A 15,105-nucleotide genomic window follows, 5' to 3' on the forward strand; every position below is an offset into this window, starting at 1 on the left:
CAGAGGTGGATGGAGGAGCCCGACTCTATATAGTCCTTGAACACTCACCCTCTCTCTGACAAACCAAAGAAGGTCAGGTGGTAACTCAGTCAACTGTGTGGGCTATTTTAAAAACATTCAACTCAACAGCCGAGTTAAATTGTTTTTGATCTATAGTCACCTACACCAATTAAAAACATTTATTCATCCGCACTTCATGCAAGGGTTATGAAGAGAAGCAGGGAATTATCTGCCTCTTTTAAGAACAGATCACTGCATCATTTTAAGAAATAATTAAGTCTTGTTACACTTCGAAAGTGAAAAATCATGCTAGTCTCTTGATTTTAGAAAAGGAACGGGGTGGAGAATTTTCTCACCTCCTTGTGTTATCTCATCCATGAAGACACACACGCTTTCTGTAAGCCTGCTCAGCAGCCCGTCACAGCTAACAGTGGCAGAGGACCATGCCATCCCAGAGAGCTTCCCACAGAAGGCAGAGTGCTCCATGAGGTGGGAAAGTTCAGTGGGTAGGTGGGGAGGGAGGGCATTCCACAGAGGAAAAAACAATGCAATAATGGAGCAGGGAAGGCCACTGAGCCGGGGAATGGAGCAACCATTGTGGCCCAAGCCCTGGGTACAGAGGGAAGATTTGCTGACTCAGGAACAATTAAGCAGACTTCTGAAGGACATCACACCAACCACCTGTGAGGCTGTGGACTCTGGGAGGGCTGAGGGCCACAACTACTAAGATTGTGGCCAGATTGACTTCTTCTCAGCCCTAAATACAACTGCCAGTCTTGCAATTCCCTACAATTCCCAAGATTTACCATCTTTTTCTGTTTGGGTTAAGTTTGATAATAAAGCTACTGGGGGACACACACACACACACACACACACACACACACACACACGAAGCTTGAGAGCACTGAGTGCCTTGGAGATGGCATGGGGCAACACCTCATTCTGTACATGAGGTTAGCGATTCATGCAGGTTCACAGGGCAGTGTCTGTTCTTCCCATCAGACTATCCAACTCCGAATTCCAAACAGTCAGAGGTTTACAGTCCAGACAATTGGGGGAAAATATGCAGACTGGCTAGCAGCCACAGTAGGTACTCAAATGTAACTGGAATAAATGAGTAAATGAAAGTATATCTCATGGAAGCCATCATCACAGAAAAGCTTCCCAATCATATACATCACAGCCCTGGTTTCCCAAAGGACTGCATTAGCTCATCTTTATAAGTATAAAAAAGTTAAAAGCAGAAACAAAAAAAAAAATCACTTGAGTATCTGACAAAGCCCTATGAACTTAAGCCAAAACACAAATGTGGAATGAAGCAGTCAAATGCATGCTGGGAAGATGTGAGATGACAAACCCTTTTAACTCTGTCACTGAATTCACACCACCTCCTAGCCACTATGATCATTAAGCAAGAGCTGCCTATAATATTAACACTATTATCACCAAAGGTAAGACTATAAAGCATGTATCTTTAAATATGTAATTTAAAAATAGGAAGTGAATATTTAATGGGTTCAGGATCACAAAGACAATACTGCACTGTTTGTATATGTGCAGTTATTTTTCCTCAAATACAAGCTTCACTTTCTTTTGAAAAGCACAATGTTTTAATTTTTCCTCTACAACCTACACATCACAAATCACATGGATATGTCAATAGGTGATGTATAAAGCATAAATACACTTCTTCTGGACTTACACTGCCCATGACACTCTGAACTAGTTAAAAATTAAATTAAAAGTTCAATTCTTCAGTTGCATTGGCCACATTTTCAAAAGCTCAACACCCACCTGTAGATAGCTACCTTATGGAACAACACCAACCAGAGAACATTTCCAATATGGAAAGTTCTACTGGAAAGCAATGACCCAGACCCGCCAGCTGCCTAACCTTGTTTCAGGGGATGGATGGGCCACTACAGAGGTATGAGGGTTTGCTGTACCTCCCTATGGGGTTTCTTAGAAACCTCTAGATGCTTCTAAGATGCTCACTTCTGTACAAAAGTGACTTCAGTACTTCATGCGTTTGTTCTTAACATTTTGGGAATCACAGATTCAAGAAAAATGCTGAAAGCAGTAAATTTTCTCCCCTGTTAAATGATGTTGGAAAAAAAGGGAACATTTTTCATGTAATATTCGGGATATGTTCTGGTCTTCCAAAGTCTGTTCATGGACCTCTTTAAAAACATCTGCTCAATAAAATCAAATTTTACAGTGGGCAGCTGAAAACACAATTTCCCTGCAAGGATGATTTTGGCTTCATCCTGCCCTAAGTTAGACTTTTGTTTTTAATTTGAGCTCATTAATTATAGAAAGCATCATCAACTCTCACATTAGCCAAAGAGATGCTATGCATAAAAATTAGCTCGGAAAATATTCTCCATTAAAATGCCATGGTAGGCAGCTTTCCTTCCTGCCCGCCTGTGACTATGCAGGTGTCTCTTTCCTCCTTTCTCCTTTTCCTAATAAACGTATCCTTTTAAAAATGTAAAAATAAAATAAAATACCAAGGTAAAAAAAAAAAGTAAAAAAAAGTAAAAAAAAAAAAATACCAAGGTAATTTGTTTTCCTCAAATCTTAGAGCATCCATTTGCCATCTGATTATCATTTTTACCTGGAGCTACTGAATAGCCTATATTTTAATGAAATGTTTATCTTGCAAAGGACAAATATTGAAATGTTTATAGTCCTATGAACTTAAACAATGTTTATAACTTGTGTAAAATTAAATGAAAAAATTGCACTAATGTATAATGCAAGCAGGAAGGCAGCCAATGTATTATTTGATAGAAAATCAGTTTCACTCATGGTAAAGGTGACCAGATCAATAATAGTGGGGAAAAATAAGAAAAAGCACAAGTACAGACTATAGACTTCAAAATTTCTGTTGTAAGACAACTTCTCTCACACTATTAGCAATACACAAAAGTTTACCTGATGTAACTAAGTTCTTTCTATACTCACTTCAAAATCATCAGGTAAAACTACCTTTATTTTTTAACTCTTGCAAAGTTTAAAAAAAGATTCAAGAGTGGGACAGTCTGAAAGTAAGAGAAAAATCAAGTTGAGTCAGTAATTTATTTCTAGAACAGTGTAGCTGAATGATATCAATTTGTCTCAGCAATGAATCAACACTTTATAGATAGTAATTTATGACAGTGGAGAGAACATTGGTAGAAAAAAATAGATGGGGATCTAACTTGTATTTGTCTAAATGGTACTGATTTTTTTAAGCTATTAACTTTAATATATAAAGTCAGTATAAATTATAGAAGAGAGAATTCCAGAAGATAGAAGATACAAACAGTAGGTAGGTACTAAAGTATATAAGTGCCTTTTTGGGTTTAGGAACCATGACATTCAGCCATTTCTGTACATTAAAGACAGATACAGGGTTGAAGATGAAGAGAATCACTAGGGCGCTTAAGTACCAGTCAACTAAAATTTAAGCTCCATGAGTTCTTTCACCAACACCCACACCAGTCTCCAGCACATAGTAAGTGCCCAGAAAATAATTGTTAATAATCAATGCCTGCAATGAAGCTAGTACACTTAAAGCTAGTACACTTCTAAAATATTAAAAGTCAACTGTTTGCTTTTGGGGTTTGACTACAGAGGCTTGTTTATTCTTGTTGATTATGCAATTCATGTGCACATGCAAAATAATGTAGATTTTAAATTTTGGTTAAATAGGGTAAAATTTAGTTACAGTATTTTCAGAATGCATGAAGAGACCAGGGCTTAACATATTTAAAGGGGGAAAATGTTGAACACAACCACTCCTATTGTGAACAGGAAACTTCTATCTCAGGTGCCCCTACTGTTTTCTGTGACCACTCTGGAGTTTCACATCAGGAGAACAAGCATACTCCCAAAACAAGATAAGAATAAATCAACTTAGAGAAAAAGAAATTTAAGTAATTAAATGAGCACAGGAGACCTAGAAGGACTTAATCTGAAGTGATGGAAGAAATTTAAAAAAATAAGGACTGAAGACAAAGCACAGTTATCAAGCTGACAGAGAAGGAAGAAATAGGCTGCTCATCTCAGCACAAACAAGTACAGTGAGAAGACATTTTAAAATACCTGTGTATTTGGACTCAGGACCAATTCTAACTTGTTCTTCTCCTCAACTTTGCACTACCATCTAGATAGAGGGTCTCCATTCCAAGAAGACCAGATTATTGTCAAACTCTGAAATCTTTGCATTACAGAATTCAAACATTTAGAAGGATCTTAGAAATCTCTAGTCCAATGCTCATTCTAATGAACAGGAATTAGAGAGGTTAAACACATACACAAGGTCACATGGCTGGTTATTAATTAAAAGTAGGGTTGCTCCCGCCTACTCTGCCACTGTACCAAACACTCTTGGGGTTAAACACCATCAATTTCCAAATGCAATTTTCTTCCTCCACTGAGAGCAGAGAAAACACCTCTTGGGCACTTGGGGAGGTGACTGAGTGAGGGTGGGTGGGTGGAGCACAACAAGCCTTGTTTGCAATCTCTGCTTTCACCTAACTTCCTTCCCATTTGTTCCCCAACTACTCTTTTACTGCAACTTCCTTAGGAAATATTTAAGAATTGCCAGCTGTAGGCAAGTTCCCTGAAACCTCCAGAGAGAAGAATACAATTCAAACAAATAAATTTGAAATGGGAGGACCCTGTGTTGCAGTATAATGCATTTCATGACACTTACTCATCCTAGTCTAAAGTACCACAACAATTTTTATCTAATCCCAGAATCTTAAAATATTCAACACTTTCAATCAAAAATGTATGAAATAATAAAGCCAAATGATTATGTGCATGTGGCTGAAATGAACATCTGGTGGAAATTAAGACTATCTCTTAATGGCACACCCAAGTTTTGTTTTCTAACCTGGTTCAAACCAACAGAATCAGTATCTCTGCTAGGTATCTGAAGACAGACTTGCAAACAAACAATAGACATTAAAATGACATTTGTTTTAGGTTTCCTAATGGTAATTGTTAAATGAGTAAACTAATTGCAAAATAAACAAATATAGCTGAATTTTGTGGCTATCCTAGCATATGATAAACTGAAAATGAACTTAAATTTAAAAACTTTTCCTAAGAAATTCTGTGTACAAAAATAAGACTAAAGCTTTCAAAGGTTATTTTACCTTTCATAATCTACTTCAACATATTTTAAAATATTAAAAGTCAACTGTTTTCTTATTTGGGTTTGGCTGCAGAGGCTTGTTTATTCTTGTTGATTATATAACACATGTGCACATGCAAAATAATGTAGATTTTAAATTTTTAGTTAAATAGGGTAAATTTAGTTACAGTGTTTTCAGAATGCATGAAAAGACGAGGGTTTAACATATTTAAAGTATCAGAAATCTTTAAAATATAAAAATTTCAATGTTTTTTCTGTTCAACATTGACATATATCCTAGTCTATTTTCCAATTTTCCATACTCAGAACATAACTGAAAATTCAGAAAGAAACAAGTGGCATCTGATTAAGCAAAACATAGTTCACGAGTTATAAGTGTCTATACACTAAAGTCCTTTGGGTCTTCACTCAGAAACAAATTGGTCTTCTTTATGCATAATTCTATCAGGCTTGGTTATATGGGATGCAAACATTAACATAGCTAACTAGATGTGAACAATTAAACAATTAAAAAGAGTAAATATGCTGTCTGTGTGGACTTTCAGTGCATAGCTGGACTGCAGCAACCTTACAAGCCCTGAAGTGGGATCCTTACAAAACAGTGCTTGGAGGTGAAGCTCAGGGAGGTCAAAGCAACTTGAGGTCATAAAGGCTCAGAGAGGAGAGGATAGCTCCCCCAAACTTGTGGATGTTAAGGAGTGAATGGGTGGTTTAAAAAGCAGGGTTGAGGCAAGGGAAGCTTTGTTAGGATGGAAAAAACAAGTATGTTTTCAACATGGGGAGGAGAAACCAGGAGAAATTCAGAACTGAAAATAAGAGAAATGGGGATAACCGTCAAAGCAAAGGGTGGAAAGGCATGGCATAGAAAACTCAGAAGGGATCAGCCTTGGAAAAATACCTACACCGTCGGGAAGACATCTTTAAATCCCCACCCAAGCTACTTGCTTTCATCTGAGTGGTTTTGCAAGAAAATCCTTGAAAACAAAGTTGGTCCTCAGATATCAGCATCTCCCAGGGTCTTGTGTGCAGAATCTGAACACTAACAGATCATAGGTGATGCCTATTCAAGTTTGAGACTCACTTACTGGGTTCAAAGCAGAAAATCACTGCTTTGAATATGGGTATTGTTGAAGTCAGACAGATCTGGATTCAAATTCAGTTCTTTTTTGCTGATCCCACGTTATGTACTCTTGGGTAAACCTCTCTAAGCATGGTTTTCCTCTGTAACATGGGAATAATGATATTCGCACACTTCATTGATAATGAAGGTTGAGTTCCAGACTACCACAATAAAGAACCACAATAAAGCAGTCACAAGAATGTTATGGTTTCCCAATGCACATGAAAGTTATGTTTACACTATATTGTAGTCTAAGTGTGCAATATCATTATGTTGCAAAAAACCACCAAGAACATACCTTAACTAAAAAATAGTTTATTGTTAAAAAATGCTAGTCATAATCTTTTTACTGGTAGTGACCCCAGATTTGCGAAGTGTAATCGAGCAAAAGCATAATAAAATCGGGTATGACTGTAACAATGTTTCTCAGGGGTCACTGTAAAAATTAAATGAGATAAAGTAGTAAAGAGCTTGGCACTAATCCTGGCGCACAGTAAAATTGGATGTCATATTACTGCTATTCATTCCTTCCACTAACATGCATAACAGCTTTGCTATGTCCATGCCTGAACCCCTCTAGGGAATGACAGCACAGGGGCAGGCAACACGCTTTCAGTCGCAGTCATCCTACACATCCACCTGAGAGAGCTGCATATATATATATATATATATATATATATATATATATATATATATATATATAGTGCAGAGTTTGGGGGTGAAGTACTCAATATGGACATACTGAAATGAATCCAGCACTGTGACAGGTAAAGCAACTATACCAAAGCAAATAGCAAAGCTCTTTCTTTGACTATATTACACAAAAGCCAGTTCAAAATAGGTTACGAACTTGTTTAGGGATTAAAGGATCAATGCTTTGGAAACAACCCAAATGCCCAAAAATAGATGACTGGATCAAGAAGATGTGGTACATATACACCATGGAATAGCACTCAGTATTCAAAAAAGATAAACACATGCAATTTGCAGCAACATGGATGTAGCTGGAAGGGATCATGCTCAGCGAAATAAGCCAGAAAGAAAAAGAAAAATACCGGATGGTCTCACTCATAGCAGGAATCTAGAAAACTTACATAAGGGACCAGGAAAATGAATAACTATAAGAAAGTGAAAATCAAAATAAACAAAAACTATGAACCAGAGACTCTCTATGGGGGGTGGGGGGTGGGGCGGGGAGGGCAGGGATTGGGGTCAAAATAAGGGGGTTGCAATTGTATGGGGAATATAAAAATAAAATTTATTTTTTTAAAAAAAGGATCAATTTTCAGAAGAGAATAAAAGCAGTTACAAGGCAAAATAAAATCTTCTTTCAAAACCTCCTGCATTAGGGAGTGTCCTAGCAAAACAGGACAGAGCTCTCTGAACCAACCCCAAGGTGCTGGACTCCCCTCTGAGGTCAGAGTGCAAGATGTTAAACCTGAGGGATACCAGTCTGATGCTTAGGAAAAGTACACATCAAATCACACCACTAGATATGTTTCAGAGGCAAGACTCTGAAGATGAAATGGCTGATTTCACCTTCATTTCCCTGGTTGGAAAAGTGCATGTACATAACCCCCATCAGGTCTGTGATACACAAATCTTTCTTGTTTGCATTTTTAGATATGGAGAAAATTTCCAACACAGAACATCCACTTCCGCAGTAAAGAACATTAATAGCAGTGATTGCATTTTACAGAGCATAGCTAAATTTCATATAAAGAAAACATGAGTCTTTCCAATGAAATTCAATTTAATCCACTCACATTTGTGGAGGACGCTCATTGGGCAACATGTTCTGGGCTAGATACTGGGGTTGCAAGAGAGAGTTGGGACCCACAGACTTTGACCCAAGGACCTTCTTACACAGTCAGGAAGGACCAGGACACGGGGCTAGGGCTCCACGGTATGGCCAGAGTCAAGGCCTTGGAGTCCAGGGCAGAAAGTCGGGAAGCTTTGGGGAAGGTCTCATTTAATATCACTTCTCTGGAAGGCCAAGGAAGGCAGCACATTACAGGGAAGGGTGCCAGCAAAAACAATGGCTTCAAAGACCCTGAGGAGGAGGCTAAGACGCTAGTGGGTCTGTAGCCTTTAATCAGTGGAAACAATGGTAGGTCTCGCTTTTGAGCAGGGACATGACCAGAACTTTGCTTAGAAAGGTCATTCTGAGGATAAATTAGCGTTCCAACAACTTGGGTGCAAAAGGACTGATTAAGGGCAATGAAATCATCTAAGTATAGGACAAGAAGGCTCAAGATGAGACAGCAGGTAAGAGCATCGTTTCAGAGACAAACTTAATGACCTTGGTGACTTATAAGGAAAGGACTCAGGGTGATGGAGATGCAGCTTCTGTTTCCAGCTCAGAATAAAACAGTGAAGCCAGCACCTTAGGGAAACTCTGATGAGAGAATTCTGGTCACTGGGAGATCACTGTATGTATCCTAAAAGCCCAGGCAACCTTAGATTAAGGAGACGATTTAGTGTCCCAACATTAAAGAGAGACCTCTGGTGACTACTCTCCCCGGCAATCCCTGCAGCCCATGACCCACAGTAGTGCTCTGGACGTTCTTGTAAAAGCCAGTGACACTTTCTTTGAATATAATTCCTCAATTGTGGAATTTTAAATGACCACAGGTATTATAAAAAATGTTCATTCTGTATTGAATTCATAATCATACAGTGGTGTGGTTCCCAAGAAACAGTATGTCTTAAAAGTACAGGAAAGATACCTGTGTTTGTTGAAGAACGTAGTGTAAGCTGGGTGATTTAACCTAATTTAACTTTGAGTTCTGGTTTGGTGAGATGCAGCAGACTAACACCTTGCAGCTTTCTCAGCAGGGGAAGCCACCAGCATTTGGGCCAGTGCAAAGCTTTGTCTGGTGGAACTGTGGCATAGGGCATTTACAACTCTCAACCACCTTCCCCAACTGCCAGCAGTAGTTATTGTGAAACCAGACACACCACCAAGCATTTCCAAACATACCCAGGGTAGTATAACTATCACTGGTTGAGAAGCACAGCAGTATTCGCCAGTGAGGTTCATCACTATAAATACTCTGTTTTTCGCAGTGATAAAAATAATTACTGCACCTACTCATCCACTGGATATGGTGTGAGTAAACAATCTTTTTTTTCTCCAAAAAAAAAAAAGAAGCACCATGTCAAATAAACCATAAATATTCTTATAGCTCATTGCCTTTTTTTAAGCAGAACCATAAATTACCAAGTTAAATTACAAAAGACCACAGCTATCTCCAAGGTTTAAAAGACTGAGACAGCACTTTTTCTTGAAGAATTTAAAAATGAGATAAGAGTTCAAAATCTATAAACTAAAGTAACATTTTTAAAAACAAATTCTCAAAATCAGAGGTTCTATAAATTGAACTTAAAGAATCAGAATACCAAGGTAAAGAACCCTCAAAACAAGTATTATACAAATGGATCACTGGTGATTTGTATTTTCATATGTATTAATAAGAGGAGTGAAATAAAGCTTGCCCATCTTAACTCTACTGCATATGAGTGACATGATTATTAAATACTTTATATTGTGAATATGCTTTTTTAATGCCCATGCTTCAAGTGCCAACATTTAAACAGAATGTACTTACTAAATTATATCAAATTGTCATATAAACTTCTCTGCACCATAAAATAAGTTCTTCTGTTTTATGGAAAAAAATTCAATCATTCCAATACCAAGAAAACATGCCCAAAGGTGCCTAAAGGAGCAGCTGCCATAACCAGCACATACTGGCAGGCACATTCCTGTGCTTGGACTCAACAAATCCCGAGGAAACAAGCTCAGACAAATGACACTTTAAAAACCACTGCATTGAGATTTACAGGAAGATTTTTCACTTACTTCAAATTTCTGCATAATCCTTGTTCCTCTATGTTAAAGGGGGTGGGGGTCACACTGCAGTTCCTTATTTCTCTAATTAAAAGTAAACAAAACAAAACACATTATATATTCTCTAATCCGACTTGGGATGTCCTTACGTGTTTCCTTGGAGTCTCCTTTCAATGAAAGCTACTTTGAAATTCTAAACAAAAAGTAAAATACCAAAAGTTAGCCAAGAAACATCGTACAAAATCAAATACCAAAATGCAAATAAGGCAACAGGATCTATCACAAGTGATGATTCACAACAGGATAAATTTAGCACGGTGCTTTCCAAAAAGCGTCAGGATGCCAAATGCAATAGGTAGAGGCTACATTCCAAAAGTTTCTCTGAAAAAAGATCGCCAAAATATTATTAAAAAGAGTCTTCTTTTTGAAGTTTTCAGGCCCCTGTTGCCCTTGATGCTGAACTTCCTCAATCTGGTGTCAGTATGACCATCCATTACTGGGTAAATCCACGTGAAACCTGAGGACACTTTAGCCTGGGAGGAGACAGAAGAAGCAGTGGGGCAACTCCACAAGGGACGGGCCTTTTATGGCCTGAACTCAGAGAGCCTAGATCCCAGCTAATCTACCAGAAATAGCTCTTGAAACTCAGAGGAGCCCATCAGCTGTTGCAACAGGCCTGGCCAGCAGCTACTTCAAATGCAATTAGATAGCCTACACTGTCTTTCAGCTGGTTTATAAAGAAATTAAAAATGCTTAGCAGTCTACTGAACAGGCTACAATAATACAGAACTGAGTGGAAAAACATGTTTTTAACTTGAGTTTTTTGATTCAAAAAGAGCACATAATCATTGATAAAGTTCAGATACTGAACACTCAAAAAACAAATAGCATATACATGCATATATGTATAGTGTGGACATACACTAAACTGCATGCTACACTGACACATGTTTATGTACAAATTGTGTAGATTTCTCTGAGTTTTCCCCACTTTCAATAATTGCAGATCATGAGTCATCAGAAGAAAGACTGGTGCTAGAAGTACTTTCTCTAAAACAACACAAATATTTTGCCTTGAAACCAAAGAAAAGACTCTGTCTGAACTACTCAAATCTACCTTCAGATGGATCTCAGATCACTCCCCAGTTAAGGAACATTAATTAATGGGGAAAAAGCAAACTATTAGTACAACCACTTCTTAAAAGACTATTTACATTTTTTAGACATAAAAATTAAATATTACAACCCTGCTTTACAAAAGTACTTACAATTTTAGAGGTCCTTGTCACTAAGAATAGCAAAGTCTTGATTGTTCAACTGAAACGCAGTAAAAATCACAAATCCCAGAACTTTGGGCTGGAGCAAAAGCTCCGTGCTGCCTGCCTGGATTGTCAGCCTATGGGTGTCAGCTCTCAGACCACCAGCTGCATCAGACGCTTCCCAAAGCAGGATCTGAATTCCTGTTATTAATTAACCCTGCAGGACAATGCCTGCCCTTGAACAGACAGTCCTCAGGCTGCAGGTGAAAGATGGCAGGTACCCTGGATAGCTATAACAATTAAACACCAACTTCAGGACTGTTTTGTGGAAGGTTTAAAAATAATGTGTCCACGCCAAAGCTTTTACCTGCCTCCAGATTACAAACAAAACTTCATAACATGAGACTTTTTGCTTCCTAATTTCAGTTTGGTCCTCACTTTATATTCCCCTTCACCAATTTTGCTTTTCACTTATTTTCAGTTGTTTTTTTTTTTCACATTGTTAGACATATGTTTGCTTACTTATTTTTCATATGTATTTAAACTCTTGGAGCAAAGCACAGTAAAAACTAAAAATTGTATAAAACAGCTGACTATTAGAAAAAAGAGGTTGAGAAAGTGAATCATGCTTATGGCAATAAGGCAGGGTTGTTGTTGTTGTTGTTTTTCCTAAAAAGAGTCACTCCAAGAAATAAACATCTAACCTTTGGATGTCTCACAAAGTGTTGCTCACTGCTTTCCGGTAGCCACCAACCGTGCTGGCTTAGATGATGCATTGGAATCTAAGAGAATAAGTCTCTTCAGCCAGTTCTTTTTATACCCTTTTTATCTCTGTTCAATCCCAGTTACTTCTATCTGAGCAATTTGCTCAAACACTCTTCCTCTCATTATCATTATTACTATTGTATTATTTGCTATTTGTGAAACTCTTGTCACCATATACTCTTTCCAAAAAAAATGAAAGTAATGAGACTTGATATGCTTGGATGTACATCCCATAACATACCCACAAAGAAATAGAAAATCCTACATTTATTAAAATTATAACTAAGAACTAGACTTACACATCTCTAAGATATTTGGTAATTATTATTCATTTAATATTATTTAATATTATTATTATAACAATAAGGTAGACTACTATTCTCTCAAGTAACTTCTATTTGCTTTATTATGAGTTTTCATCTGGCTTTTGTGGGCTTAATTTATGATCTAGGACTATTTATAATATTTTGAAGGAAAACTGTAAAACAGCAAATAAATAAATAAATAAATAAATAAATAAATAAATAAATAAATAAATATAAACAAATAAGCAAAACCAAACAGTCTAATTAGAAAATTGGTAAAAAGCATGAAGAAACATTTCAACAAAGAAGATATGCAGAGGCCAAATAAGCACACAGGAAGACATTCAACATCACTAGTCAATTGTGAAATGCAAATTAAAACAGTAAGATACCACTAACACCTGCCATAAATCACACACACACACACACACACACACACACACACACAACAGTAACATCACCAAGTACTGGCAAGTAGAAAATGAATATCACATAGTCATTGGTGAGAATATAAATGGTATAGCCACTCTGGAAGTGTTCCACAGTTCCTTCAGAACTACCAAGCCAAATTACCAAGGGTTCCCAGCAACTGTACTCTTGGACATTTATTCCAAAAAAATGAAAACTTATTTTCACATGAAAATATGACTACCAATGTTTATAGTAGCAATGTCTTTTGAGTGGATGGGAAGTCAAATAAACTGTACTAAATAAACTACGATTCAGGAGCCTCCCTGGTGGCGCAAGGGATTAAGACACAACCTTGAAGCTATCTGCAGCCACTGCAGCATGAGATGGATCCCCTGCCTGGGAGCTATCCACATGGTGCAGCAGACCTCTCCTGACTTACCTGCTACTCCCCTCAGCAGTGTATTTCAGTCATTCTACCTGTTCTGCTCCCTACTCTGTCTCTGGTGAATCCTCTCACTCCCACACCTCTGGCCTGTACCCCAGTTCTTATATGCATAATAAATAAGTCTTTAAAAAAAACAAAACACTATGATTCATCCTACTGGGGAATGCTACTCAGCAATAAGATGGAACAGACTATTCATACATACAACCACCTAGATGAATATCCAGGGAATGGTGCTGAAAGTCAATCCCAAAAGATTAGATGCTGTATGACTCCATTCATATAACAGTCCCTGACTGATAACATTATAGAAATGGAAAACGGACTGTCAGTTACCAGAGTTTAGGGATGGGGGTGAAGAGGCTGTAAAAGGGGGGCCCAAGTTCAGAACTCCTACTGTCCTGTAGACTATCACTGCCAATATGCTGATTGTGATCATGCTTTATAGTTTTATAATATGTTACTACTGGTGGAAAAATGGATAAAAGATATACAAACTCTCTGCATTATTTGTTTCAATTGCATTTGAACCTATAAGTATCTTCAAAATTGGCAGCTGAATTAAATAATTTTTTAAAAACCTACTTCAAATGCAACTTCTAAATGCAATTTATTTGCAAATGGTTTTAAATAAATCTATGGAATTGTTCTTTAAATAAATCTATATAGATGTGCCTATCATCAATGCCATGTTAAGAAATTCAAATTGGAAATGTTTCTTTTCCCTATAGAATGGAAGTCATTGACCCAAAGTAAAATATAAAAATAAGAGGACAAGTGTTGTTTTCCAGTTAAATATGTTCATCTGGTAGGCTGTATGAATACATAAAAGAGCCCCTCTATTCCTAGGACTGATACAATTCGACAAACAGGATGCTTCCACATAATTTTCAGGAGTTCAATCCACTGCCCAGCATTATTTTCAACTATACGGGAAAACAAAGGGAAAGCCAGGTAACAGCTTTTCAGAAGGGAGGAGGCTGGGTCATCTCAAATTTTAAGACTACATATAAAAACCAGAGAAAACAAGCGTTGGTTACTCTAGACCTCTACAGTCTTGGCTTGAAAATAAAAAGATAAAAGTTGAGCCTTCCAAGTGGAACAACAGGCTGATTGAGAACACCTCAGGGCTTCTGATCTGCTCAAGTCCACAATGTAAAACCCAGATCAAACATCCTGACCTGCTCCTCCTGAGGCCAACCTAACTTACCCTGGGCTCTGAGGAATGAGAATGCACAGAAGAGGGATAAGCTCTTTTCAGTTCACTGAAGGAAAGCAGCACAAGTCAAAGAGTGTTCCCCAGTTCTCTCATCTCCCGCCCTCCACAGTTGCTCCAACTCACCTCCCCCTGAAGCGCTTGCCCACCATATTTCTTTTCTTCCCTACTATCTGCCACACCCACTGGTCTCCTCTCCCCAGTCCATCTGCACTTTGATTCTAGCTCCCTCCATTCCAGGAGATGCCCCCCAACTACAACTTTGAGTAATTCCTCTGGACGTGGTCTCTCAAAGGCATCTGATACTTTCTGACCAACTTCACCTTCCTGGAACATGCTCTTCTTAAGCATTTCTTGAACATTATTCTCTGGCTCTCTCTGTGCCTTGCTTCCCACTCCCTCCTCATTTGCCTCACTGTCCTTCTCCCTTCCCTACCTTTCAAATATCTGCATATTTTCCAGAGTAATAACCTTGACAGTCTTCTTACTATGTCTCTCTTGAAAGAGAGTTCCACTAAACCTGAAGCAGAATTCTGGGTGGGGATGGTTCCCTGGCAATGGGAATACCAGGACAACTCAGAG

Source organism: Talpa occidentalis, unplaced genomic scaffold (genome assembly GCF_014898055.3).
Source record: "Talpa occidentalis isolate TD23 unplaced genomic scaffold, MPIMG_talOcc4v2.1 talOcc4.14, whole genome shotgun sequence".
NCBI lineage: Eukaryota > Metazoa > Chordata > Mammalia > Eulipotyphla > Talpidae > Talpa > Talpa occidentalis.